We start from the raw sequence: 24,103 nt of genomic DNA, 5'->3' as shown, positions 1-24,103 counted from the left end.
GACCCAGCAAGTCCCCTTCCCCTGGCCAGCCTTGCCCAGACCTTCCTGGCCTCCGGGGCTACTGCCCCACCAAGGGGCAGGCTGCGGGGACTGGGTCCAGACATGCCCGGGCGCCTCCCCAGGCTCATCCCCGCTGGTGCCTTTCCCCTGGGCCTAGGCCTCGGTTGAGGCCTCCTTGGAGAGGAGGTTGCTGGCAGGGGCTCTCTCCACACTGCAAGGTGCTGGAGCTCAGAGGGCTTCGTCAGAGGGAAGGGACCAGCAAGGGGCTGGATGCCCAAGACCTCTTTGGCCCAGCAGCCTCAGGGCAGCAGGGAGAGCAAGAGGCCCACTGTGCCTCTAGGTCGGCTCTGCCCCTTCCCACACGGGCAGCCAGCCCAGCAGCTGCCTGACAGACTCTGGCTCCCCCGAGCTCTCTGCCGGTGTAGGGGGCAGGAACAGACGTGTGCATGTGGTTCTGCCTTGGCCTGGGAGTGTGGACCCCCTGCCTGGCCCTCAGGCTCAGGGGGAAGGGCCGGGAGAGAGCACCACCCCGAAGCGCTTTTCTCCCGGACTTGGGAGCATTTTGCGCGGCTGGCGGGAACAGCCGGCGAGAGTGCTTGCAAAGCGGCCTTTGGAGGCAGCCGGGGAGGTCTTCCAGCGGGAGAGGGCCGGTTGTGCTCAGAGGCCCCACAGGCCAGGGGCAGGACCCAGCAGGGCCCCTGCCCCTGGCCAGCCTTGCCCAGACCTTCCTGGCCTCCGGGGGTACAGCCCCACCAAGGGGCAGGCTGCGGGGACTGGGCCCAGACATGTCTGGGCGCCTCCCCAGGCTCATCCCCGCTGGTGCCTTTCCCCTGGGCCTTGGAATCAGTTGAGGCCTCCTTGGAGAGGAGGTTGCTGGCAGGTGCTGTCTCCACACTGCAAGGTGCTGGAGCTCAGAGGGACTCGTCAGAGGGAAGGGACCAGCAAGGGGCTGGATGCCCAAGACCTCTTTGGCCCAGCAGCCTCAGGGCAGCAGGGAGAGCAAGAGGCCCAGTGTGCCCCTAGGTCGGCTCTGCCCCTTCCCACACAGGCGGACAGCCCAGCAGCTGCCTGAGAGTCTCTGGCTCCCCCGAGTTCTCTGCTGGTGTAGGGGGCAGGAACAGACCTGTGCATGTGGTTCTGCCTTGAACAGGGACTGTGGACCCCCTGCCTGGCCCCCAGGCTCAGGGGCAAGGGCCGGGAGAGAGCACCACCCCGAAGCGCTTTTCTCCCGGGCTTGGGAGCATTGTGCGCAGCTGGTGGGAACAGCCGGCGAGAGTGCTTGCAAAGTGGCCTTTGGAGGCAGCCGGGGAGGTCTTCCAGCGGGAGAGGGCCGGTTGTGCTCAGAGGCCCCACAGGCCAGGGGCAGGACCCAGCAGGGCCCCTTCGCCTGGCCAGCCTTGCCCAGACCTTCCTGGTCTCCGGGGGTACTGCCCCACCAAGGGGCAGGCTGTGGGGACTGGGTCCAGACATTCCCCTGCGCCTTCCCAGGCTCATCCCCGCTGGTGCCTTTCCCCTGGGCCTAGGCCTCGGTTGAGGCCTCCTTGGAGAGGAGGTTGCTGGCAGGGGCTCTCTCCACACTGCAAGGTGCTGGAGCTCAGAGGGCTTCGTCAGAGGGAAGGGACCAGCAAGGGGCTGGATGGCCAAGACCTCTTTGGCCCAGCAGCCTCAGGGCAGCAGGGAGAGCAAGAGGCCCACTGTGCCTCTAAGTCGGCTCTGCCCCTTCCCACACGGGCAGCCAGCCCAGCAGCTGCCTGACAGACTCTGGCTCCCCCGAGCTCTCTGCCGGTGTAGGGGGCAGGAACAGACGTGTGCATGTGGTTCTGCCTTGGCCTGGGTGTGTGGACCCCCTGCCTGGCCCTCAGGCTCAGGGGGAAGGGCCGGGAGAGAGCACCACCCCGAAGCGCTTTTCTCCCGGACTTGGGAGCATTTTGCGCGGCTGGCGGGAACAGCCGGCGAGAGTGCTTCCAAAGCGGCCTTTGGAGGCAGCCGGGGAGATCTTCCAGCGGGAGATAGCCGGTTGTGCTCAGAGGCCCCACAGGCCAGGGGCAGGACCCAGCAGTTCCCCTGTCCCTGGCCAGCCTTGCCCAGACGTTCCTGGCCTCCGGGGGTACTGCCCCACCAAGGGGCAGGCTGCGGGGACTGGGCCCAGACATGCCTGGGCGCCTCCCCAGGCTCATCCCCGCTGGTGCCTTTCCCCTGGGCCTAGGCCTCGGTTGAGGCCTCCTTGGAGAGGAGGTTGCTGGCAGGGCCTGTCTCCACACTGCAAGGTGCTGGAGCTCAGAGGGACTCGTCAGAGGGAAGGGACCAGCAAGGGGCTGGATGCCCAAGACCTCTTTGGCCCAGCAGCCTCAGGGCAGCTGGGAGAGCAAGAGGCCCAGTGTGCCCCTAGGTCGGCTCTGCCCCTTCCCAAACAGGCGGCCAGCCCAGCAGCTGCCTGAGAGTCTCTGGCTCCCCCGAGCTCTCTGCTGGTGCAGGGGACAGAAACAGACCTGTGCATGTGGTTCTGCCTTGGCCAGGGACTGTGGACCCCCTGCCTGGCCCCCAGGCTCAGGGGCAAGGGCCGGGAGAGAGCACCACCCCGAAGCGCTTTTCTCCCGGGCTTGGGAGCATTGTGCGCAGCTGGCGGGAACAGCCGGCGAGAGTGCTTGCAAAGCGGCCTTTGGAGGCAGCCGGGGAGGTCTTCCAGCGGGAGAGGGCCGGTTGTGCTCAGAGGCCCCACAGGCCAGGGGCAGGACCCAGCAAGTCCCCTTCCCCTGGCCAGCCTTGCCCAGACCTTCCTGGCCTCCGGGGCTACTGCCCCACCAAGGGGCAGGCTGCGGGGACTGGGTCCAGACATGCCCGGGCGCCTCCCCAGGCTCATCCCCGCTGGTGCCTTTCCCCTGGGCCTAGGCCTCGGTTGAGGCCTCCTTGGAGAGGAGGTTGCTGGCAGGGGCTCTCTCCACACTGCAAGGTGCTGGAGCTCAGAGGTCTTCGTCAGAGGGAAGGGACCAGCAAGGGGCTGGATGCCCAAGACCTCTTTGGCCCAGCAGCCTCAGGGCAGCAGGGAGAGCAAGAGGCCCAGTGTGCCCCTAGGTCGGCTCTGCCCCTTCCCACACAGGCGGCCAGCCCAGCAGCTGCCTGACAGTCTCTGGCTCCCCCGAGCTCTCTGCCGGTGCAGGGGGCAGGAACAGACGTGTGCATGTGGTTCTGCCTTGGCCTGGGACTGTGGACCCCCTGCCTGGCCCCCAGGCTCAGGGGCAAGGGCCGGGAGAGAGCACCACCGCGAAGCGCTTTTCTCCCGGGCTTCGGAGCATTGTGGGCAGCTGGCGGGAACAGCCGGCGAGAGTGCTTGCAAAGCGGCCTTGGAGGCAGCCGGGGAGGACTTCCAGCGTGAGAGGGCCGGTTGTGCTCAGAGGCCCCACAGGCCAGGGGCAGGACCCAGCAGGGCCCCTGACCCTGGCCAGCCTTGCCCAGACCTTCCTGGCCTCCGGGGGTACTGCCCCACCAAGGGGCAGGCTGCGGGGACTGGGCCCAGACATGCCTGGGCGCCTCCCCAGGCTCATCCCCGCTGGTGCCTTTCCCCTGGGCCTAGGCCTCGGTTGAGGCCTCCTTGGAGAAGAGGTTGCTGGCAGGGCCTGTCTCCACACTGCAAGGTGCTGGAGCTCAGAGGGACTCGTCAGAGGGAAGGGACCAGCAAGGGGCTGGATGCCCAAGACCTCTTTGGCCCAGCAGCCTCAGGGCAGCTGGGAGAGCAAGAGGCCCAGTGTGCCCCTAGGTCGACTCTGCCCCTTCCCAAACAGGCGGCCAGCCCAGCAGCTGCCTGAGAGTCTCTGGCTCCCCCGAGCTCTCTGCTGGTGCAGGGGACAGGAACAGACCTGTGCATGTGGTTCTGCCTTGGCCAGGGACTGTGGACCCCCTGCCTGGCCCCCAGGCTCAGGGACAAGGGCCGGGAGAGAGCACCACCCCGAAGCGCTTTTCTCCCGGGCTTGGGAGCATTGTGCGCAGCTGGCGGGAACAGCCGGCGAGAGTGCTTGCAAAGCGGCCTTTGGAGGCAGCCGGGGAGGTCTTCCAGCGGGAGAGGGCCGGTTGTGCTCAGAGGCCCCACAGGCCAGGGGCAGGACCCAGCAAGTCCCCTTCCCCTGGCCAGCATTTCCCAGACCTTCCTGGCCTCCGGGGCTACTGCCCCACCAAGGGGCAGGCTGCGGGGACTGGGTCCAGACATGCCCGGGCACCTCCCCAGGCTCATCCCCGCTGGTGCCTTTCCCTTGGGCCTAGGCCTCGGTTGAGGCCTCCTTGGAGAGGAGGTTGCTGGCAGGGGCTCTCTCCACACTGCAAGGTGCTGGAGCTCAGAGGGCTTCGTCAGAGGGAAGGGACCAGCAAGGGGCTGGATGCCCAAGACCTCTTTGGCCCAGCAGCCTCAGGGCAGCATTGAGAGCAAGAGGCCCACTGTGCCTCTAGGTCGGCTCTGCCCCTTCCCACACGGGCGGCCAGCCCAGCAGCTGCCTGACAGACTCTGGCTCCTCCGAGCTCTCTGCCGGTGTAGGGGGCAGGAACAGACGTGTGCATGTGGTTCTGCCTTGGCCTGGGAGTGTAGACCCCTGCCTGGCCCTCAGGCTCAGGGGAAAGGGCCGGGAGAGAGCACCACCCCGAAGCGCTTTTCTCCCGGACTTGGGAGCATTTTGCGCGGCTGGCGGGAACAGCCGGCGAGAGTGCTTGCAAAGCGGCCTTTGGAGGCAGCCGGGGAGGTCTTCCAGCGGGAGAGGGTCGGTTGTGCTCAGAGGCCCCACAGGCCAGGGACAGCACCCAGCAGGTCCCCTTCCCCTGGCCAGCCTTGCCCAGACCTTCCTGGCCTCCGGGGGTACTGCCCCACCAAGGGGCAGGCTACGGGGACTGGGTCAAGACATTCCCCTGCGCCTTCCCAGGCTCATCCCCGCTGGTGCCTTTCCCCTGGGCCTAGGCCTCGGTTGAGGCCTCCTTGGAGAGGAGGTTGCTGGCAGGGGCTCTCTCCACACTGCAAGGTGCTGGAGCTCAGAGGGCTTCGTCAGAGGGAAGGGACCAGCAAGGGGCTGGATGCCCAAGACCTCTTTGGCCCAGCAGCCTCAGGGCAGCAGGGAGAGCAAGAGGCCCACTGTGCCTCTAGGTCGGCTCTGCCCCTTCCCACACGGGCAGCCAGCCCAGCAGCTGCCTGACAGACTCTGGCTCCCCCGAGCTCTCTGCCGGTGTAGGGGGCAGGAACAGACGTGTGCATGTGGTTCTGCCTTGGCCTGGGAGTGTGGACCCCCTGCCTGGCCCTCAGGCTCAGGGGGAAGGGCCGGGAGAGAGCACCACCCCGAAGCGCTTTTCTCCCGGACTTGCGAGCATTTTGCGCGGCTGGCGGGAACAGCCGGCGAGAGTGCTTGCAAAGCGGCCTTTGGAGGCAGCCGGGGACGTCTTCCAGCGGGAGAGGGCCGGTTGTGCTCAGAGGCCCCACAGGCCAGGGGCAGGACCCAGCAGGGCCCCTGCCCCTGGCCAGCCTTGCCCAGACCTTCCTGGCCTCCGGGGGTACAGCCCCACCAAGGGGCAGGCTGCGGGGACTGGGCCCAGACATGTCTGGGCGCCTCCCCAGGCTCATCCCCGCTGGTGCCTTTCCCCTGGGCCTAGGCCTCGGTTGAGGCCTCCTTGGAGAGGAGGTTGCTGGCAGGTGCTGTCTCCACACTGCAAGGTGCTGGAGCTCAGAGGGACTCGTCAGAGGGAAGGGACCAGCAAGGGGCTGGATGCCCAAGACCTCTTTGGCCCAGCAGCCTCAGGGCAGCAGGGAGAGCAAGAGGCCCAGTGTGCCCCTTGGTTGGCTCTGCCCCTTCCCACACAGGCGGCCAGCCCAGCAGCTGCCTGACAGTCTCTGGCTCCCCCGAGCTCTCTGCTGGTGCAGGGGGCAGGAACAGACCTGTGCATGTGGTTCTGCCTTGGCCACGGACTGTGGACCCCCTGCCTGGCCCCCAGGCTCAGGGGCAAGGGCCGGGAGAGAGCACCACCCCGAAGCGCTTTTCTCCCGGGCTTGGGAGCATTGTGCGCAGCTGGGGGGAACAGCTGGCGAAAGTGCTTGCAAAGCGGCCTTTGGAGGCAGCCAGGGAGGTCTTCCAGCGGGAGAGGGCCGGTTGTGCTCAGAGGCCCCACAGGCCAGGGGCAGGACCCAGCAGGGCCCCTTCCCCTGGCCAGCCTTGCCCAGACCTTCCTGGTCTCCGGGGGTACTGCCCCACCAAGGGGCAGGCTGCGGGGACTGGGCCCAGACATGTCTGGGCGCCTCCCCAGGCTCATTCCCGCTGGTGCCTTTCCCCTGGGCCTAGGCCTCGGTTGAGGCCTCCTTGGAGAGGAGGTTGCTGGCAGGGGCTCTCTCCACACTGCAAGGTGCTGGAGCTCAGAGGGACTCGTCAGAGGGAAGGGACCAGCAAGGGGCTGGATGCCCAAGACCTCTTTGGCCCAGCAGCCTCAGGGCAGCAGGGAGAGCAAGAGGCCCACTGTGCCTCTAGGTCGGCTCTGCCCCTTCCCACACGGGCGGCCAGCCCAGCAGCTGCCTGACAGACTCTGGCTCCCCCGAGCTCTCTGCCGGTGTAGGGGGCAGGAACAGACGTGTGCATGTGGTTCTGCCTTGGCCTGGGAGTGTGGACTCCTGCCTGGCCCTCAGGCTCAGGGGCAAGGGCCGGGAGAGAGCACCACCCCGAAGCGCTTTTCTCCCGGACTTGGGAGCATTTTGCGCGGCTGGCGGGAACAGCCGGCGAGAGTGCTTGCAAAGCGGCCTTTGGAGGCAGCCGGGGATGTCTTCCAGCGGGAGAGGGCCGGTTGTGCTCAGAGGCCCCACAGGCCAGGGGCAGGACCCAGCAGGGCCCCTGACCCTGGCCAGCCTTGCCCAGACCTTCCTGGCCTCCGGGGGTACTGCCCCACCAAGGGTCAGGCTGCGGGGACAGGGCCCAGACATGTCTGGGCGCCACCCCAGGCTCATCCCCGCTGGTTCATTTCCCCTGGGCCTAGGCCTCGGTTGAGGCCTCCTTGGAGAGGAGGTTGCTGGCAGGTGCTGTCTCCACACTGCAAGGTGCTGGAGCTCAGAGGGACTCGTCAGAGGGAAGGGACCAGCAAGGGGCTGGATGCCCAAGACCTCTTTGGCCCAGCAGCCTCAGGGCAGCAGGGAGAGCAAGAGGCCCAGTGTGCCCCTAGGTCGGCTCTGCCCCTTCCCACACAGGCGGCCAGCCCAGCAGCTGCCTGAGAGTCTCTGGCTCCCCCGAGCTCTCTGCTGGTGCAGGGGACAGGAACAGACCTGTGCATGTGGTTCTGCCTTGGCCAGGGACTGTGGACCCCCTGCCTGGCCCCCAGGCTCAGGGGCAAGGGCCGGGAGAGAGCACCACCCCGAAGCGCTTTTCTCCCGGGCTTGGGAGCATTGTGCGCAGCTGGCGGGAACAGCCGGCGAGAGTGCTTGCAAAGCGGCCTTTGGAGGCAGCCGGGGAGGTCTTCCAGCGGGAGAGGGTCGGTTGTGCTCAGAGGCCCCACAGGCCAGGGACAGCACCCAGCAGGTCCCCTTCCCCTGGCCAGCCTTGCCCAGACCTTCCTGGCTTCAGGGGGTACTGCCCCACCAAGGGGCAGGCTACGGGGACTGGGTCCAGACATTCCCCTGCGCCTTCCCAGGCTCATCCCCGCTGGTGCCTTTCCCCTGGGCCTAGGCCTCGGTTGAGGCCTCCTTGGAGAGGAGGTTGCTGGCAGGGGCTCTCTCCACATTGCAAGGTGCTGGAGCTCAGAGGTCTTCGTCAGAGGGAAGGGACCAGCAAGGGGCTGGATGCCCAAGACCTCTTTGGCCCAGCAGCCTCACGGCAGCAGGGAGAGCAAGAGGCCCAGTGTGCCCCTAGGTCGGCTCTGCCCCTTCCCAAACAGGTGGCCAGCCCAGCAGCTGCATGAGAGTCTCTGGCTCCCCCGAGCTCTCTGCTGGTGCAGGGGACAGGAACAGACCTGTGCATGTGGTTCTGCCTTGGCCAGGGACTGTGGACCCCCTGCCTGGCCCCCAGGCTCAGGGGCAAGGGCCGGGAGAGAGCACCACCCCGAAGCGCTTTTCTCCCGGGCTTGGGAGCATTGTGCGCAGCTGGCGGAAACAGCTGGCGAGAGTGCTTGCAAAGCGGCCTTTGGAGGCAGCCGGGGAGGTCTTCCAACGGGAGAGGGCCGGTTGTGCTCAGAGGCCCCACAGGCCAGGGGCAGGACCCAGCAAGTCCCCTTCCCCTGGCCAGCCGTGCCCAGACCTTCCTGGCCTCCGGGGCTACTGCCCCACCAAGGGGCAGGCTGCGGGGACTGGGTCCAGACATGCCTGGGCGCCTCCCCAGGCTCATCCCCGCTGGTGCCTTTCCCCTGGGCCTAGGCCTCGGTTGAGGCCTCCTTGGAGAGGAGGTTGCTGGCAGGGGCTCTCTCCACACTGCAAGGTGCTGGAGCTCAGAGGTCTTCGTCAGAGGGAAGGGACCAGCAAGGGGCTGGATGCCCAAGACCTCTTTGGCCCAGCAGCCTCAGGGCAGCAGGGAGAGCAAGAGGCCCACCGTGCCTCTAGGTCGGCTCTGCCCCTTCCCACACGGGCGGCCAGCCCAGCAGCTGCCTGACAGACTCTGGCTCCCCCGAGCTCTCTGCCGGTGTAGGGGGCAGGAACAGACATGTGCATGTGGTTCTGCCTTGGCCTGGGAGTGTGGACCCCTGCCTGGCGCTCAGGCTCAGGGGCAAGGGCCGGGAGAGAGCACCACCCCGAAGCGCTTTTCTCCCGGACTTGGGAGCATTTTGCGCGGCTGGCGGGAACAGCCGGCGAGAGTGCTTGCAAAGCGGCCTTTGGAGGCAGCCGGGGAGGTCTTCCAGCGGGAGAGGGTCGGTTGTGCTCAGAGGCCCCACAGGCCAGGGACAGCACCCAGCAGGTCCCCTTCCCCTGGCCAGCCTTGCCCAGACCTTCCTGGCCTCCGGGGCTACTGCCCCACCAAGGGGCAGGCTGCGGGGACTGGGTCCAGACATTCCCCTGCGCCTTCCCAGGCTCATCCCCGCTGGTGCCTTTCCCCTGGGCCTAGGCCTCGGTTGAGGCCTCCTTGGAGAGGAGGTTGCTGGCAGGGGCTCTCTCCACACTGCAAGGTGCTGGAGCTCAGAGGGTTTCGTCAGAGGGAAGGGACCAGCAAGGGGCTGGATGCCCAAGACCTCTTTGGCCCAGCAGCCTCAGGGCAGCAGGGAGAGCAAGAGGCCCACTGTGCCTCTAGGTCGGCTCTGCCCCTTCCCACACGGGCAGCCAGCCCAGCAGCTGCCTGACAGACTCTGGCTCCCCCGAGCTCTCTGCCGGTGTAGGGGGCAGGAACAGACGTGTGCATGTGGTTCTGCCTTGGCCTGGGAGTGTGGACCCCCTGCCTGGCCCTCAGGCTCAGGGGGAAGGGCCGGGAGAGAGCACCACCCCGAAGCGCTTTTCTCCCGGACTTGGGAGCATTTTGCGTGGCTGGCGGGAAAAGCCGGCGAGAGTGCTTGCAAAGCGGCCTTTGGAGGCAGCCGGGGAGGTCTTCCAGCGGGAGAGGGCCGGTTGTGCTCAGAGGCCCCACAGGCCAGGGGCAGGACCCAGCAGGGCCCCTTCCCCTGGCCAGCCTTGCCCAGACCTTCCTGGCCTCCGGGGGTACAGCCCCACCAAGGGGCAGGCGGCGGGGACTGGGCCCAGACATGTCTGGGCGCCTCCCCAGGCTCATCCCCGCTGGTGCCTTTCCCCTGGGCCTAGGCCTCGGTTGAGGCCTCCTTGGAGAGGAGGTTGCTGGCAGGTGCTGTCTCCAAACTGCAAGGTGCTGGAGCTCAGAGGGACTCGTCAGAGGGAAGGGACCAGCAAGGGGCTGGATGCCCAAGACCTCTTTGGCCCAGCAGCCTCAGGGCAGCAGGGAGAGCAAGAGGCCCAGTGTGCCCCTAGGTCGGCTCTGCCCCTTCCCACACAGGCGGCCAGCCCAGCAGCTGCCTGACAGTCTCTGGCTCCCCCGAGCTCTCTGCTGGTGCAGGGGGCAGGAACAGACCTGTGCATGTGGTTCTGCCTTGGCCACGGACTGTGGACCCCCTGCCTGGCCCCCAGGCTCAGGGGCAAGGGCCGGGAGAGAGCACCACCCCGAAGCGCTTTTCTCCCGGGCTTGGGAGCATTGTGCGCAGCTGGCGGGAACAGCCGGCGAGAGTGCTTGCAAAGCGGCCTTTGGAGGCAGCCGGGGAGGTCTTCCAGCGTGAGAGGGCCGGTTGTGCTCAGAGGCCCCACAGGCCAGGGGCAGGACCCAGCAGGGCCCCTTCCCCTGGCCAGCCTTGCCCAGACCTTCCTGGTCTCCGGGGGTACTGCCCCACCAAGGGGCAGGCTGCGGGGACTGGGTCCAGACATTCCCCTGCGCCTTCCCAGGCTCATCCCCGCTGGTGCCTTTCCCCTGGGCCTAGGCCTCGGTTGAGGCCTCCTTGGAGAGGAGGTTGCTGGCAGGGGCTCTCTCCACACTGCAAGGTGCTGGAGCTCAGAGGGCTTCGTCAGAGGGAAGGGACCAGCAAGGGGCTGGATGCCCAAGACCTCTTTGGCCCAGCAGCCTCAGGGCAGCAGGGAGAGCAAGAGGCCCACTGTGCCTCTAGGTCGGCTCTGCCCCTTCCCACACGGGCAGCCAGCCCAGCAGCTGCCTGACAGACTCTGGCTCCCCCGAGCTCTCTGCCGGTGTAGGGGGCAGGAACAGACGTGTGCATGTGGTTCTGCCTTGGCCTGGGAGTGTGGACCCCCTGCCTGGCCCTCAGGCTCAGGGGGAAGGGCCGGGAGAGTGCACCACCCCGAAGCGCTTTTCTCCCGGACTTGGGAGCATTTTGCGCGGCTGGCGGGTACAGCCGGCGAGAGTGCTTGCAAAGCGGCCTTTGGAGGCAGCCGGGGAGGTCTTCCAGCGGGAGATAGCCGGTTGTGCTCAGAGGCCCCACAGGCCAGGGGCAGGACCCAGCAGGGCCCCTGTCCCTGGCCAGCCTTGCCCAGACGTTCCTGGCCTCCGGGGGTACTGCCCCACCAAGGGGCAGGCTGCGGGGACTGGGCCCAGACATGCCTGGGCGCCTCCCCAGGCTCATCCCCGCTGGTGCCTTTCCCCTGGGCCTAGGCCTCGGTTGAGGCCTCCTTGGAGAGGAGGTTGCTGGCAGGGCCTGTCTCCACACTGCAAGGTGCTGGAGCTCAGAGGGACTCGTCAGAGGGAAGGGACCAGCAAGGGGCTGGATGCCCAAGACCTCTTTGGCCCAGCAGCCTCAGGGCAGCAGGGAGAGCAAGAGGCCCAGTGTGCCCCTAGGTCGGCTCTGCCCCTTCCCACACAGGCGGCCAGCCCAGCAGCTGCCTGAGAGTCTCTGGCTCCCCCAAACTCTCTGCTGGTGCAGGGGACAGAAACAGACCTGTGCATGTGGTTCTGCCTTGGCCAGGGACTGTGGACCCCCTGCCTGGCCCCCAGGCTCAGGGGCAAGGGCCGGGAGAGAGCACCACCCCGAAGCGCTTTTCTCCCGGGCTTGGGAGCATTGTGCGCAGCTGGCGGGAACAGCCGGCGAGAGTGCTTGCAAAGCGGCCTTTGGAGGCAGCCGGTGAGGTCTTCCAGCGGGAGAGGGTCGGTTGTGCTCAGAGGCCCCACAGGCCAGGGACAGCACCCAGCAGGTCCCCTTCCCCTGGCCAGCCTTGCCCAGACCTTCCTGGCCTCCGGGGGTACTGCCCCACCAAGGGGCAGGCTACAGGGACTGGGTCCAGACATTCCCCTGCGCCTTCCCAGGCTCATCCCCGCTGGTGCCTTTCCCCTGGGCCTAGGCCTCGGTTGAGGCCTCCTTGGAGAGGAGGTTGCTGGCAGGGGCTCTCTCCACACTGCAAGGTGCTGGAGCTCAGAGGGCTTCGTCAGAGGGAAGGGACCAGCAAGGGGCTGGATGCCCAAGACCTCTTTGGCCCAGCAGCCTCAGGGCAGCAGGGAGAGCAAGAGGCCCACTGTGCCCCTAGGTCGGCTCTGCCCCTTCCCACACAGGCGGCCAGCCCAGCAGCTGCCTGACAGTCTCTGGCTCCCCCGAGCTCTCTGCCGGTGCAGGGGGCAGGAACAGACGTGTGCATGTGGTTCTGCCTTGGCCTGGGACTGTGGACCCCCTGCCTGGCCCCCAGGCTCAGGGGCAAGGGCCGGGAGAGAGCACCACCCCGAAGCGCTTTTCTCCCGGGCTTGGGAGCATTGTGCGCAGCTGGCGGGAACAGCCGGCGAGAGTGCTTGCAAAGCGGCCTTGGAGGCAGCCGGGGAGGTCTTCCAGCGGGAGAGGGCCGGTTGTGCTCAGAGGCCCCACAGGCCAGGGGCAGGACCCAGCAGGGCCCCTGCCCCTGGCCAGCCTTGCCCAGACCTTCCTGGCCTCCGGGGGTACTGCCCCACCAAGGGTCAGGCTGCGGGGACAGGGCCCAGACATGTCTGGGCGCCACCCCAGGCTCATCCCCGCTGGTTCATTTCCCCTGGGCCTAGGCCTCGGTTGAGGCCTCCTTGGAGAGGAGGTTGCTGGCAGGGGCTCTCTCCACACTGCAAGGTGCTGGAGCTCAGAGGGTTTCGTCAGAGGGAAGGGACCAGCAAGGGGCTGGATGCCCAAGACCTCTTTGGCCCAGCAGCCTCAGGGCAGCAGGGAGAGCAAGAGGCCCACTGTGCCTCTAGGTCGGCTCTGCCCCTTCCCACACGGGCAGCCAGCCCAGCAGCTGCCTGACAGACTCTGGCTCCCCCGAGCTCTCTGCCGGTGTAGGGGGCAGGAACAGACGTGTGCATGTGGTTCTGCCTTGGCCTGGGAGTGTGGACCCCCTGCCTGGCCCTCAGGCTCAGGGGGTAGGGCCGGGAGAGAGCACCACCACGAAGCGCTTTTCTCCCGGACTTGGGAGCATTTTGCGCGGCTGGCGGGAACAGCCGGCGAGAGTGCTTGCAAAGCGGCCTTTGGAGGCAGCCGGGGAGGTCTTCCAGCGGGAGAGGGCCGGTTGTGCTCAGAGGCCCCACAGGCCAGGGGCAGGACCCAGCAGGGCCCCTGCCCCTGGCCAGCCTTGCCCAGACCTTCCTGGCCTCCGGGAGTACTGCCCCACCAAGGGGCAGGCTGCGGGGACAGGGCCCAGACATGTCTGGGCGCCACCCCAGGCTCATCCCCGCTGGTTCATTTCCCCTGGGCCTAGGCCTCGGTTGAGGCCTCCTTGGAGAGGAGGTTGCTGGCAGGTGCTGTCTCCACACTGCAAGGTGCTGGAGCTCAGAGGGACTCGTCAGAGGGAAGGGACCAGCAAGGGGCTGGATGCCCAAGACCTCTTTGGCCCAGCAGCCTCAGGGCAGCAGGGAGAGCAAGAGGCCCAGTGTGCCCCTAGGTCGGCTCTGCCCCTTCCCACACAGGCGGCCAGCCCAGCAGCTGCCTGACAGTCTCTGGCTCCCCCGAGCTCTCTGCTGGTGCAGATGGCAGGAACAGACCTGTGCATTTGGTTCTGCCTTGGCCACGGACTGTGGACCCCCTGCCTGGCCCCCAGGCTCAGGGGCAAGGGCCGGGAGAGAGCACCACCCCGAAGCGCTTTTCTCCCGGGCTTGGGAGCATTGTGCGCAGCTGGCGGGAACAGCCGGCGAGAGTGCTTGCAAAGCGGCCTTTGGAGGCAGCCGGGGAGGTCTTCCAGCGGGAGAGGGCCGGTTGTGCTCAGAGGCCCCACAGGCCAGGGGCAGGACCCAGCAGGGCCCCTTCCCCTGGCCAGCCTTGCCCAGACCTTCCTGGTCTCCGGGGGTACTGCCCCACCAAGGGCCAGGCTGCGGGGACTGGGTCCAGACATTCCCCTGCGCCTTCCCAGGCTCATCCCCGCTGGTGCCTTTCCCCTGGGCCTAGGCCTCGGTTGAGGCCTCCTTGGAGAGGAGGTTGCTGGCAGGGGCTCTCTCCACACTGCAAGGTGCTGGAGCTCAGAGGGCTTCGTCAGAGGGAAGGGACCAGCAAGGGGCTGGATGCCCAAGACCTCTTTGGCCCAGCAGCCTCAGGGCAGCAGGGAGAGCAAGAGGCCCACTGTGCCTCTAGGTCGGCTCTGCCCCTTCCCACACGGGCAGCCAGCCCAGCAGCTGCCTGACAGACTCTGGCTCCCCCGAGCTCTCTGCCGGTGTAGGGGGCAGGAACAGACGTGTGCATGTGGTTCTGCCTTGGCCTGGGAGTGTGGACCCCCTGCCTGGCCCTCAGGCTCAGGGGGAAGGGCCGGGAGAGAGCACCACCCCGAAGCGCTTTTCTCCCGGACTTGGGAGCATTTTGCGAGGCTGGCGGGAACAGCCGGCGAGAGTGCTTGCAAAGCGGCCTTTGGAGGCAGCCGGGGAGGTCTTCCAGCGGGAGAGGGCCGGTTGTGCTCAGAGGCCCCACAGGCCAGGGGCAGGACCCAGCAGGGCCCCTGCCCCTGGCCAGCCTTGTCCAGACCTTCCTGGCCTCCGGGGGTACTGCCCCACCAAGGGGCAGGCTGCGGGGACTGGGCCCAGACATGCCTGGGCGCCTCCCCAGGCTCATCCCCGCTGGTGCCTTTCCCCTGGGCCTAGGCCTCGGTTGAGGCCTCCTTGGAGAGGAGGTTGCTAGCAGGGCCTGTCTCCACACTGCAAGGTGCTGGAGCTCAGAGGGACTCGTCAGAGGGAAGGGACCAGCAAGGGGCTGGATGCCCAAGACCTCTTTGGCCCAGCAGCCTCAGGGCAGCAGGGAGAGCAAGAGGCCCACTGTGCCTCTAGGTCGGCTCTGCCCCTTCCCACACGGGCAGCCAGCCCAGCAGCTGCCTGACAGACTCTGGCTCCCCCGAGCTCTCTGCCGGTGCAGGGGGCAGGAACAGACGTGTGCATGTGGTTCTGCCTTGGCCTGGGACTGTGGACCCCCTGCCTGGCCCCCAGGCTCAGGGGCAAGGGCCGGGAGAGAGCACCACCCCGAAGCGCTTTTCTCCCGGGCTTGGGAGCATTGTGCGCAGCTGGCGGGAACAGCCGGCGAGAGTGCTTGCAAAGCGGCCTTGGAGGCAGCCGGGGAGGTCTTCCAGCGGGAGAGGGCCGGTTGTGCTCAGAGGCCCCACAGGCCAGGGGCAGGTCCCAGCAGGGCCCCTGCCCCTGGCCAGCCTTGCCCAGACCTTCCTGGCCTCCGGGGGTACTGCCCCACCAAGGGTCAGGCTGCGGGGACAGGGCCCAGACATGTCTGGGCGCCACCCCAGGCTCATCCCCGCTGGTTCATTTCCCCTGGGCCTAGGCCTCGGTTGAGGCCTCCTTGGAGAGGAGGTTGCTGGCAGGGGCTCTCTCCACACTGCAAGGTGCTGGAGCTCAGAGGGTTTCGTCAGAGGGAAGGGACCAGCAAGGGGCTGGATGCCCAAGACCTCTTTGGCCCAGCAGCCTCAGGGCAGCAGGGAGAGCAAGAGGCCCACTGTGCCTCTAGGTCGGCTCTGCCCCTTCCCACACGGGCAGCCAGCCCAGCAGCTGCCTGACAGACTCTGGCTCCCCCGAGCTCTCTGCCGGTGTAGGGGGCAGGAACAGACGTGTGCATGTGGTTCTGCCTTGGCCTGGGAGTGTGGACCCCCTGCCTGGCCCTCAGGCTCAGGGGGTAGGGCCGGGAGAGAGCACCACCACGAAGCGCTTTTCTCCCGGACTTGGGAGCATTTTGCGCGGCTGGCGGGAACAGCCGGCGAGAGTGCTTGCAAAGCGGCCTTTGGAGGCAGCCGGGGAGGTCTTCCAGCGGGAGAGGGCCGGTTGTGCTCAGAGGCCCCACAGGCCAGGGGCAGGACCCAGCAGGGCCCCTGCCCCTGGCCAGCCTTGCCCAGACCTTCCTGGCCTCCGGGAGTACTGCCCCACCAAGGGGCAGGCTGCGGGGACAGGGCCCAGACATGTCTGGGCGCCACCCCAGGCTCATCCCCGCTGGTTCATTTCCCCTGGGCCTAGGCCTCGGTTGAGGCCTCCTTGGAGAGGAGGTTGCTGGCAGGTGCTGTCTCCACACTGCAAGGTGCTGGAGCTCAGAGGGACTCGTCAGAGGGAAGGGACCAGCAAGGGGCTGGATGCCCAAGACCTCTTTGGCCCAGCAGCCTCAGGGCAGCAGGGAGAGCAAGAGGCCCAGTGTGCCCCTAGGTCGGCTCTGCCCCTTCCCACACAGGCGGCCAGCCCAGCAGCTGCCTGACAGTCTCTGGCTCCCCCGAGCTCTCTGCTGGTGCAGGGGGCAGGAACAGACCTGTGCATTTGGTTCTGCCTTGGCCACGGACTGTGGACCCCCTGCCTGGCCCCCAGGCTCAGGGGCAAGGGCCGGGAGAGAGCACCACCCCGAAGCGCTTTTCTCCCGGGCTTGGGAGCATTGTGCGCAGCTGGCGGGAACAGCCGGCGAGAGTGCTTGCAAAGCGGCCTTTGGAGGCAGCCGGGGAGGTCTTCCAGCGGGAGAGGGCCGGTTGTGCTCAGAGGCCCCACAGGCCAGGGGCAGGACCCAGCAGGGCCCCTTCCCCTGGCCAGCCTTGCCCAGACCTTCCTGGTCTCCGGGGGTACTGCCCCACCAAGGGCCAGGCTGCGGGGACTGGGTCCAGACATTCCCCTGCGCCTTCCCAGGCTCATCCCCGCTGGTGCCTTTCCCCTGGGCCTAGGCCTCGGTTGAGGCCTCCTTGGAGAGGAGGTTGCTGGCAGGGGCTCTCTCCACACTGCAAGGTGCTGGAGCTAGAGGGCTTCGTCAGAGGGAAGGGACCAGCAAGGGGCTGGATGCCCAAGACCTCTTTGGCCCAGCAGCCTCAGGGCAGCAGGGAGAGCAAGAGGCCCACTGTGCCTCTAGGTCGGCTCTGCCCCTTCCCACACGGGCAGCCAGCCCAGCAGCTGCCTGACAGACTCTGGCTCCCCCGAGCTCTCTGCCGGTGTAGGGGGCAGGAACAGACGTGTGCATGTGGTTCTGCCTTGGCCTGGGAGTGTGGACCCCCTGCCTGGCCCTCAGGCTCAGGGGGAAGGGCCGGGAGAGAGCACCACCCCGAAGCGCTTTTCTCCCGGACTTGGGAGCATTTTGCGAGGCTGGCGGGAACAGCCGGCGAGAGTGCTTGCAAAGCGGCCTTTGGAGGCAGCCGGGGAGGTCTTCCAGCGGGAGAGGGCCGGTTGTGCTCAGAGGCCCCACAGGCCAGGGGCAGGACCCAGCAGGGCCCCTGCCCCTGGCCAGCCTTGTCCAGACCTTCCTGGCCTCCGGGGGTACTGCCCCACCAAGGGGCAGGCTGCGGGGACTGGGCCCAGACATGCCTGGGCGCCTCCCCAGGCTCATCCCCGCTGGTGCCTTTCCCCTGGGCCTAGGCCTCGGTTGAGGCCTCCTTGGAGAGGAGGTTGCTAGCAGGGCCTGTCTCCACACTGCAAGGTGCTGGAGCTCAGAGGGACTCGTCAGAGGGAACGGACCAGCAAGGGGCTGGATGCCCAAGACCTCTTTGGCCCAGCAGCCTCAGGGCAGCAGGGAGAGCAAGAGGCCCAGTGTGCCCCAAGGTCGGCTCTGCCCCTTCCCAAACAGGCGGCCAGCCCAGCAGCTGCCTGAGAGTCTCTGGCTCCCCCGAGCTCTCTGCTGGTGCAGGGGACAGGAACAGACCTGTGCATGTGGTTCTGCCTTGGCCAGGGACTGTGGACCCCCTGCCTGGCCCCCAGGCTCAGGGGCAAGGGCCGGGAGAGAGCACCACCCCGAAGCGCTTTTCTCCCGGGCTTGGGAGCATTGTGCGCAGCTGGCGGGAACAGCCGGCGAGAGTGCTTGCAAAGCGGCCTTTGGAGGCAGCCGGGGAGGTCGTCCAGCGGGAGAGGGCCGGTTGTGCTCAGAGGCCCCACAGGCCAGGGGCAGGACCCAGCAAGTCCCCTTCCCCTGGCCAGCCTTGCCCAAACCTTCCTGGCCTCCGGGGCTACTGCCCCACGAAGGGCCAGGCTGCGGGGACTGGGTCCAGACATGCCTGGGCGCCTCCCCAGGCTCATCCCCGCTGGTGCCTTTCCCCTGGGCCTAGGCCTCGGTTGAGGCCTCCTTGGAGAGGAGGTTGCTGGCAGGGGCTCTCTCCACACTGCAAGGTGCTGGAGCTCAGAGGTCTTCGTCAGAGGGAAGGGACCAGCAAGGGGCTGGATGCCCAAGACCTCTTTGGCCCAGCAGCCTCAGGGCAGCAGGGAGAGCAAGAGGCCCACCGTGCCTCTAGGTCGGCTCTGCCCCTTCCCACACGGGCAGCCAGCCCAGCAGCTGCCTGACAGACTCTGGCTCCCCCGAGCTCTCTGCCGGTGTAGGGGGCAGGAACAGACGTGTGCATGTGGTTCTGCCTTGGCCTGGGAGTGTGGACCCCTGCCTGGCCCTCAGGCTCAGGGGCAAGGGCCGGGAGAGAGCACCACCCCGAAGCGCTTTTCTCCCGGACTTGGGAGCATTTTGCGCGGCTGGCGGGAACAGCCGGCGAGAGTGCTTGCAAAGCGGCCTTTGGAGGCAGCCGGGGAGGTCTTCCAGCGGGAGAGGGTCGGTTGTGCTCAGAGGCCCCACAGGCCAGGGACAGCACCCAGCAGGTCCCCTTCCCCTGGCCAGCCTTGCCCAGACCTTCCTGGCCTCCGGGGCTACTGCCCCACCAAGGGGCAGGCTGCGGGGACTGGGTCCAGACATTCCCCTGCGCCTTCCCAGGCTCATCCCCGCTGGTGCCTTTCCCCTGGGCCTAGGCCTCGGTTGAGGCCTCCTTGGAGAGGAGGTTGCTGGCAGGGGCTCTCTCCACACTGCAAGGTGCTGGAGCTCAGAGGGTTTCGTCAGAGGGAAGGGACCAGCAAGGGGCTGGATGCCCAAGACCTCTTTGGCCCAGCAGCCTCAGGGCAGCAGGGAGAGCAAGAGGCCCACTGTGCCTCTAGGTCGGCTCTGCCCCTTCCCACACGGGCAGCCAGCCCAGCAGCTGCCTGACAGACTCTGGCTCCCCCGAGCTCTCTGCCGGTGTAGGGGGCAGGAACAGACGTGTGCATGTGGTTCTGCCTTGGCCTGGGAGTGTGGACCCCCTGCCTGGCCCTCAGGCTCAGGGGGAAGGGCCGGGAGAGAGCACCACCCCGAAGCGCTTTTCTCCCGGACTTGGGAGCATTTTGCGCGGCTGGCGGGAAAAGCCGGCGAGAGTGCTTGCAAAGCGGCCTTTGGAGGCAGCCGGGGAGGTCTTCCAGCGGGAGAGGGCCGGTTGTGCTCAGAGGCCCCACAGGCCAGGGGCAGGACCCAGCAGGGCCCCTGACCCTGGCCAGCCTTGCCCAGACCTTCCTGGCCTCCGGGGGTACAGCCCCACCAAGGGGCAGGCGGCGGGGACTGGGCCCAGACATGTCTGGGCGCCTCCCCAGGCTCATCCCCGCTGTTGCCTTTCCCCTGGGCCTAGGCCTAGGTTGAGGCCTCCTTGGAGAGGAGGTTGCTGGCAGGTGCTGTCTCCACACTGCAAGGTGCTGGAGCTCAGAGGGACTCGTCAGAGGGAAGGGACCAGCAAGGGGCTGGATGCCCAAGACCTCTTTGGCCCAGCAGCCTCAGGGCAGCAGGGAGAGCAAGAGGCCCAGTGTGCCCCTAGGTCGGCTCTGCCCCTTCCCACACAGGCGGCCAGCCCAGCAGCTGCCTGACAGTCTCTGGCTCCCCCGAGCTCTCTGCTGGTGCAGGGGGCAGGAACAGACCTGTGCATGTGGTTCTGCCTTGGCCAGGGACTGAGGACCCCCTGCCTGGCCCCCAGGCTCAGGGGCAAGGGCCGGGAGAGAGCACCACCCCGAAGCACTTTTCTCCTGGGCTTGCGAGCATTGTGCGCAGCTGGCGGGAACAGCCGGCGAGAGTGCTTGCAAAGCGGCCTTTGGAGGCAGCCGGGGAGGTCTTCCAGCGTGAGAGGGCCGGTTGTGCTCAGAGGCCCCACAGGCCAGGGGCAGGACCCAGCAGGGCCCCTTCCCCTGGCCAGCCTTGCCCAGACCTTCCTGGTCTCCGGGGGTACTGCCCCACCAAGGGGCAGGCTGCGGGGACTGGGTCCAGACATTCCCCTGCGCCTTCCCAGGCTCATCCCCGCTGGTGCCTTTCCCCTGGGCCTAGGCCTCGGTTGAGGCCTCCTTGGAGAGGAGGTTGCTGGCAGGGGCTCTCTCCACACTGCAAGGTGCTGGAGCTCAGAGGGCTTCGTCAGAGGGAAGGGACCAGCAAGGGGCTGGATGCCCAAGACCTCTTTGGCCCAGCAGCCTCAGGGCAGCAGGGAGAGCAAGAGGCCCACTGTGCCTCTAGGTCGGCTCTGCCCCTTCCCACACGGGCAGCCAGCCCAGCAGCTGCCTGACAGACTCTGGCTCCCCCGAGCTCTCTGCCGGTATAGGGGGCAGGAACAGACGTGTGCATGTGGTTCTGCCTTGGCCTGGGAGTGTGAACCCCCTGCCTGGCCCTCAGGCTCAGGGGGAAGGGCCGGGAGAGAGCACCACCCCGAAGCGCTTTTCTCCCGGACTTGGGAGCATTTTGCGCGGCTGGCGGGAACAGCCGGCGAGAGTGCTTGCAAAGCGGCCTTTGGAGGCAGCCGGGGAGGTCTTCCAGCGGGAGAGGGCCGGTTGTGCTCAGAGGACCCACAGGCCAGGGGCAGGACCCAGCAGGGCCCCTGCCCCTGGCCAGCCTTGCCCAGACCTACCTGGCCTCCGGGGGTACAGCCCCACCAAGGGGCAGGCTGCGGGGACTGGGCCCAGACAAGCCTGGGCGCCTCCCCAGGCTCATCCCCGCTGGTGCCTTTCCCCTGGGCCTAGGCCTCGGTTGAGGCCTCCTTGGAGAGGAGGTTGCTGGCAGGGCCTGTCTCCACACTGCAAGGTGCTGGAGCTCTGAGGGACTCGTCAGAGGGAAGGGACCAGCAAGGGGCTGGATGCCCAAGACCTCTTTGGCCCAGCAGCCTCAGGGCAGCAGGGAGAGCAAGAGGCCCAGTGTGCCCCTAGGTCGGCTCTGCCCCTTCCCAAACAGGCGGCCAGCCCAGCAGCTGCCTGAGAGACTCTGGCTCCCCCGAGCCCTCTGCTGGTGCAGGGGACAGGAACAGACCTGTGCATGTGGTTCTGCCTTGGCCAGGGACTGTGGACCCCCTGCCTGGCCCCCAGGCTCAGGGGCAAGGGCCGGGAGAGAGCACCACCCCGAAGCGCTTTTCTCCCGGGCTTGGGAGCATTGTGCGCAGCTGGCGGGAACAGCCGGCGAGAGTGCTTGCAAAGCGGCCTTTGGAGGCAGCCGGGGAGGTCTTCCAGCGGGAGAGGGCCGGTTGTGCTCAGAGGCCCCACAGGCCAGGGGCAGGACCCAGCAAGTCCCCTTCCCCTGGCCAGCCTTGCCCAGACCTTCCTGGCCTCCGGGGCTACTGCCCCACCAAGGGGCAGGCTTCGGGGACTGGGTCCAGACATGCCTGGGCGCCTCCACAGGCTCATCCCCGCTGGTGCCTTTCCCCTGGGCCTAGGCCTCGGTTGAGGCCTCCTTTGAGAGGAGGTTGCTGGCAGGGGCTCTCTCCACACTGCAAGGTGCTGGAGCTCAGAGGGCTTCGTCAGAGGGAAGGGACCAGCAAGGGGCTGGATGCCCAAGACCTCTTTGGCCCAGCAGCCTCAGGGCAGCAGGGAGAGCAAGAGGCCCAGTGTGCCCCTTGGTCGGCTCTGCCCCTTCCCACACAGGCGGCCAGCCCAGCAGCTGCCTGACAGTCTCTGGCTCCCCCGAGCTCTCTGCCGGTGCAGGGGGCAGGAACAGACGTGTGCATGTGGTTCTGCCTTGGCCTGGGACTGTGGACCCCCTGCCTGGCCCCCAGGCTCAGGGGCAAGGGCCGGGAGAGAGCACCACCCCGAAGCGCTTTTCTCCCGGGCTTGGGAGCATTGTGCGCAGCTGGCGGGAACAGCCGGTGAGAGTGCTTGCAAAGCGGCCTTGGAGGCAGCCGGGGAGGACTTCCAGCGTGAGAGGGCCGGTTGTGCTCAGAGGCCCCACAGGCCAGGGGCAGGACCCAGCAGGGCCCCTGACCCTGGCCAGCCTTGCCCAGACCTTCCTGGCCTCCGGGGGTACTGCCCCACCAAGGGGCAGGCTGCGGGAACTGGGCCCAGACATGCCTGGGCGCCTCCCCAGGCTCATCCCCGCTGGTGCCTTTCCCCTGGGCCTAGGCCTCGGTTGAGGCCTCCTTGGAGAGGAGGTTGCTGGCAGGGCCTGTCTCCACACTGCAAGGTGCTGGAGCTCAGAGGGACTCGTCAGAGGGAAGGGACCAGCAAGGGGCTGGATGCCCAAGACCTCTTTGGCCCAGCAGCCTCAGGGCAGCAGGGAGAGCAAGAGGCCCAGTGTGCCCCTAGGTCGGCTCTGCCCCTTCCCAAACAGGCGGCCAGCCCAGCAGCTGCCTGAGAGTCTCTGGCTCCCCCGAGCTCTCTGCTGGTGCAGGGGACAGGAACAGACCTGTGCATGTGGTTCTGCCTTGGCCAGGGACTGTGGACCCCCTGCCTGGCCCCCAGGCTCAGGGGCAAGGGCCGGAGAGAGCACCACCCCGAAGCGCTTTTCTCCCGGGCTTGGGAGCATTGTGCGCAGCTGGCGGGAACAGCCGGCGAGAGTGCTTGCAAAGCGGCCTTTGGAGGCAGCCGGGGAGGTCTTCCAGCGGGAGAGGGCCGGTTGTGCTCAGAGGCCCCACAGGCCAGGGGCAGGACCCAGCAAGTCCCCTTCCCCTGGCCAGCCTTGCCCAGACCTTCCTGGCCTCCGGGGCTACTGCCCCACCAAGGGGCAGGCTGCGGGGACTGGGTCCAGACATGCCCGGGCGCCTCCCCAGGCTCATCCCCGCTGGTGCCTTTCCCCTGGGCCTAGGCCTCGGTTGAGGCCTCCTTGGAGAGGAGGTTGCTGGCAGGGGCTCTCTCCACACTGCAAGGTGCTGGAGCTCAGAGGGTTTCGTCAGAGGGAAGGGACCAGCAAGGGGCTGGATGCCCAAGACCTCTTTGGCCCAGCAGCCTCAGGGCAGCAGGGAGAGCAAGAGGCCCACTGTGCCTCTAGGTCGGCTCTGCCCCTTCCCACACGGGCAGCCAGACCAGCAGCTGCCTGACAGACTCTGGCTCCCCCGAGCTCTCTGCCGGTGTAGGGGGCAGGAACAGACGTGTGCATGTGGTTCTGCCTTGGCCTGGGAGTGTGGACCCCCTGCCTGGCCCTCAGGCTCAGGGGGAAGGGCCGGGAGAGAGCACCACCCCGAAGCGCTTTTCTCCCGGACTTGGGAGCATTTTGCGCGGCTGGCGGGAACAGCCGGCGAGAGTGCTTGCAAAGCGGCCTTTGGAGGCAGCCGGGGAGGTCTTCCAGCGGGAGAGGGCCGGTTGTGCTCAGAGGCCCCACAGGCCAGGGGCAGGACCCAGCAGGGCCCCTGCCCCTGGCCAGCCTTGCCCAGACCTTCCTGGCCTCCGGGGGTACAGCCCCACCAAGGGGCAGGCTGCGGGGACTGGGCCCAGACATGTCTGGGCGCCTCCCCAGGCTCATCCCCGCTGGTGCCTTTCCCCTGGGCCTAGGCCTCGGTTGAGGCCTCCTTGGAGAGGAGGTTGCTGGCAGGGCCTGTGTCCACACTGCAAGGTGCTGGAGCTCAGAGGGACTCGTCAGAGTGAAGGGACCAGCAAGGGGCTGGATGCCCAAGACCTCTTTGGCCCAGCAGCCTCAGGGCAGCAGGGAGAGCAAGAGGCCCAGTGTGCCCCTAGGTCGGCTCTGCCCCTTCCCACACAGGCGGCCAGCCCAGCAGCTGCCTGAGAGTCTCTGGCTCCCCCGAGCTCTCTGCTGGTGCAGGGGACAGGAACAGACCTGTGCATGTGGTTCTGCCTTGGCCAGGGACTGTGGACCCCCTGCCTGGCCCCCAGGCTCAGGGGCAAGGGCCGGGAGAGAGCACCACCCCGAAGCGCTTTTCTCCCGGGCTTGGGAGCATTGTGCGCAGCTGGCGGGAACAGCCGGCGAGAGTGCTTGCAAAGCGGCCTTTGGAGGCAGCCAGGGAGGTCTTCCAGCGGGAGAGGGTCGGTTGTGCTCAGAGGCCCCACAGGCCAGGGACAGCACCCAGCAGGTCCCCTTCCCCTGGCCAGCCTTGCCCAGACCTTCCTGGCTTCCGGGGGTACTGCCCCACCAAGGGGCAGGCTACGGGGACTGGGTCCAGACATTCCCCTGCGCCTTCCCAGGCTCATCCCCGCTGGTGCCTTTCCCCTGGGCCTAGGCCTCGGTTGAGGCCTCCTTGGAGAGTAGGTTGCTGGCAGGGGCTCTCTCC

The sequence above is a fragment of the Cervus elaphus genome, chromosome 22 (assembly GCF_910594005.1).
Source record: "Cervus elaphus chromosome 22, mCerEla1.1, whole genome shotgun sequence".
NCBI classification, from domain to species: Eukaryota; Metazoa; Chordata; class Mammalia; order Artiodactyla; family Cervidae; genus Cervus; species Cervus elaphus.
Note: the sequence above shows the minus strand (reverse complement) of the source record.